The sequence below is a fragment of the Paroedura picta genome, chromosome 15, assembly GCF_049243985.1.
Source record: "Paroedura picta isolate Pp20150507F chromosome 15, Ppicta_v3.0, whole genome shotgun sequence".
Lineage (NCBI taxonomy): Eukaryota > Metazoa > Chordata > Lepidosauria > Squamata > Gekkonidae > Paroedura > Paroedura picta.
In genome coordinates, this window is record NC_135383.1 from 26,727,332 (window position 1) to 26,731,582 (window position 4,251).

At 51.5% G+C, this 4,251-nt stretch overlaps 1 pseudogene; it reads left to right on the plus strand.

Annotated features, from left to right (window-relative positions):
- Nucleotides 1-483: 483 nt before the first annotated feature.
- Nucleotides 484-3,821, plus strand: LOC143824282 (bifunctional methylenetetrahydrofolate dehydrogenase/cyclohydrolase, mitochondrial pseudogene; annotated as a pseudogene).
- Nucleotides 3,822-4,251: the final 430 nt, after the last annotated feature.

The window sequence follows — 4,251 nt, forward strand, 5'->3', positions numbered from 1 at the left end:
TCCCTTCCTCTTCACTGAATTACCTCTGAGATGTCAAGGAAGCCCCTGTCGCAAGCATAATGAGAGAGTGACTTTTCCCTTCTTTTCACACACGCAATGGTGCACGTTCGAGTGAATGAGTGTGTGATTTATTTGTATCTGAGGACATGAATAAAACTTTGAATAAAGCTTGGTTGGTCTTTAAGGTGCCCCTGGACCCTACATTTAGACTTTAAAGCTTTAGATCAGGGATCCTCAACCTGTGGTCCTCCAGCTGTTCATGCAATTCCCATGAGCCCCTGCCAGCAAATGCTGGCAGGGGCTCATGGGAATTGTAGTCCATGAACACCTGGAGGACCACAGGTTGAGGATCCATGCTTTAGATGACTGGGGTGGGGGGAAGAAGGCAAAAAGGAGTGTGTGTGTGTGGGGGGGGGAATGATCCATTTCAGATACTTTCAGAGATACCCTCTGCGGGGAGTGGAATACAAATAAAAAGAAAGAATGGTGGGCGGGTGCTGCGGGAATGAGACGGGCAGCAGAGAAGCAGGTACACAAAATCATGTTCAGGGTGTGGAAATTCCTGGAGATTCTGTGGATGGAGCCTAAAGAGGGTGGAGTTGGAAGAGGGGAGAGACTGGGGGGGGGGGGGCGGGAGGCCAGTTTGGTGTAGTGGTTAGGAGTGCTGACTTCTAATCTGGCTAGCCGGGTTTGAATCTGCACTCCTCCACATGCAACCGGCTGGGTGACCTTGGGCTTGCCATGGCACTGATAAAACTGTTCTGACCGAGCAGGAATATCATGGCTCTCTCAGCCTCACCCACCACTCAGGGTGTCTGTTGTGGGGAGAGGAAAGGAAGGCGATTGTAAGCCGCTTTGAGACTCTTTCGGGTAGAAAAAAGCGGCATATAATAACCAACTCTTCTTCTTCTTCAGTAATCTCAGGGCTCTCTCAGCCTCACCTCCCTCACAGGGTGTCGGTTGTGGGGAGAGGAAAGGGAAGGCGACTGTAAGCCACTTTGAGACTCCTTCGGGTAGAGAAAAGCGGCATATAAGAACCAACTCTTCTTCTAATGGAGATAGGCAGAGAGTGGCTAATGGGACTGGGAGAGGGGTGGTCGATGCGCAATCAATAATGCCATAACAAGCAGGATGTGCTACAAAACCCAAGCAGACCTTTAAAAAACATTCAGGGAATTCTTCACTGTTAAGGCCAGCAGGAAGGAAGGTGGGCTCTGTCCTCTCGGACCAGATTCAAGCCGCTTGGGAAGAAGAAGAAAACTGGGACACACATGGCTCACAGGTTAACGCCAAGTCGACCTCCAGAGGCCAATACGAAGGAGACCCGGAGAAAACGGACAACCACAGAATCGGACCGGGTGTCTTCTGTGGGCCATGAATTTGTTAATGAGCATATCGTCCCATGTCTGGCTCATCTCAGCCCTTCATTGTTAGAGACCAAGCCTCTCTATGCAGTCTGCAAACTCCCACCCAGCAGGCTTCTCATGGGAAAGAACTTAGGCCTCCTGCAAGCACATGGGCTGGCAGAACTGAAGGGATACCCGAAGCCACATCTCAGCTTGTCGTATGCCACCAAACTGGTTCAACCACATTCCGTAAGGATCCACCACTGGCAAAACCGGCTCTGAGCCAGCAGTGCAGCCAAGAATATGCTGACATGCGCTAACAAGTCGCCCTGTTCCTCTCCAGTCCCCACATCTTAAATCCAGGGGAGCCTTGCTGTGATCCGGGGAAGGCGATGCTGGCACTGAAACCGGGGGTGGAGCCGGAATTTGGAAGAAGGGACAGACCTCAGTGGGGGAGAAGGCCACGCAGCCCACCCTCCAAGGAAGGCAGCCCTTTCCTTCTGGGGAGCTGGTGTGTATCATCTGGAGATCAGTTGTAATTCCAAGAGATTTCCAGACAGGATTTGGCAACTCTAGATATACTAGGCGTTAGGCCAATTTTCAACTTTTAAGCCCTTTATAAAGTTATCCGGTGATACCCAAGTTCTCCCAGGCATCCGTTGCTGTCGGAGGTGCCTGCCTGTTGCTCATTTCCGCCACCCGTGATCCTGAACGTGAAAATACAACTATTCAAAATTGGATTTTTAAAGTTGATTTTAGTTTATTTTAAACAAATAATATTTAAATAATGCATCGGCCAGTTATCAAAAATGAAAGAAAAAAATATTGTTTTTTAAAATACATAGCCAATCCCTTCAGTTGCCATAGAAAATTTGGTGCATCTTCAGTAATCTCCAAAAAGCCAAGCCGGGTCAGTCTCCCCAGCTCCTATAGGCAGGGGGCGCTGTTTGCAGCCACCAACCGGCACCAGTCCCAACTGCTCCCCCCCCCCCCAATAACCTTTTGCACGCTGAGGGACCGAATGAACAGAGTCCCTTTGGAATGTTCTTGTGACGAGTGAAATGGTGCCTGGGAGCAGGGTGGATGTACAGTCTCATCTCAGCCTTCTGGTGCTCTGCAACTCGTGGTTCTTGCCTGCGTGAGTCCAGGAAGATCATGCTGCCGCCAATTGCAAAATGTCTCGACCTCGTGTATTTCAAACCCCAGATTTTACCAGTTTTTTTCCCTCCTTGTGGCCATATATCTTTCCATTTTTGGCCCTTCCACCCAACACTCCAGGAGCTGCCGCAGTGGCCACAGCTGGCCCTCCCTGCTTGCTCTTCCAGCCCCCAGGTCAGGCTGTCCCAGGAAGCTCCTTGGGCCAAGGCTGTAGTTGCCACCTCCGGCAGGTCGCCCGCTGGCTCCACCTCACTGGGTCCAGAAGGAAGCTGTGGTCATTTCCGGGAGGGAGCTAACGTGGCAGATTCGACAAAGACGCCCATCACGAAGTGGAGCAGTGGACTGCAGCGGGCAATAGAAGGCACCACCTCAGTGCGGTTCTCGTTGGTGAAAACCCTGCAAGACTCTCCTCAGCCCCGAACAAGAACAAAGCAGCAGTGATGCTGGAATCAGCAGTGAGACGATCCTGAAGCCAGCCTCAGTCACAGAACATGAGTGGCTTGATTTAATTGCGAAGTTAAGGATGATACCAACGTGGATGGTCTGCTGGTGCAGCTCCCTTTACCTGAGCATATCAACGTGGGCCGGATGTGTCTGGACCAGGGGTCGTCAAACTGCGAATGCTGGCAGGGGCTCCTGGGAATTGTAGTCCATGGACATCTGGAGGGCTGCAGTTTGACGACCCCTGGTCTGGACCAATACTCCATGCTGCCTGCAACACCTTGGGGCGTGTGGGAGATCATCAAGACCCTGGGCAGCAGCGCTGTTGTTTCTGGCCACCTGAAGAATGTCGTCATGCTGACTGCAGTGCTTCTGCACACGGGCGGCAGGCATGAGCATCCTGGAGGGGACGCGACCATCACATTTCTCACCGCTACACCCCAAAGGAGCAGCTCAAGCAGCATACAATTCTTGCTGGCATCGTGGTTGCAGCTGCAGCCATTCCGAACCTAATTTCAGCCGACAAGATCGAAGAAGAAGCTGCAGTGATTGAGGTTGGCATGAACCGAGTCCAGGGTCCTGTTACTGCCAGGCCAAAGCTGGTTGGAGATGTGGATTTTGAAGGCAGAAAGCAGAAAGCCAGTCCCTGGTGGGGCTGGTGGGGCATCACTCCAGTCCCTGGTGGGGCTGGCTGGCCCCATGACAGTTGCCATGTTGATGAAGATCGCCATCATTGCTGCCAAGAAATTGCTGCGGCCCCAAGAGCTCGAAGAAAACAAAGGCAGACTTTTCATGTTTAAAAAAAGCAACACTCCAAATCTCCCAGACCACAGGCTGACGGCAGGGCAATATTTATTTGCTGGAATATTTGTTTAAAGCGACTGTGTTTGATGGCAGAGAGCTTCCACCCTGAATGGATGTGTGGCAATTCCTGTCATTGAGCTACTGTTCTAAAATGCAGGAACCCGGCTGAGAATCAGCAGAATATAGAAGGCAGGGGCCGCTCTCTCTGATCTGTGGGCCAAGAGCTGAACGTTCCCCTTCCGGCAAAACACCTGAGAGCAGCTTTGATCGGCCCCCCTAAGAGAGCGTCTCTTATTTGCTATGACTGCCCAGCAACGGTTCTGGACTCAGAAGTTCCTGTTGCTTCCTACAAGGCCTTATTTGCATTGCATTTTAATCGCTCCAGTAACCAAGGAGTTTGTAACGCGCTTGAACACTTTCATCTCAGGACTGAAATGGGCTTGAAAGCAGGCTAGCATGGCATTCTTCAGAAGCCTGGATGAACTTCTCTGTGCCGGCCCAG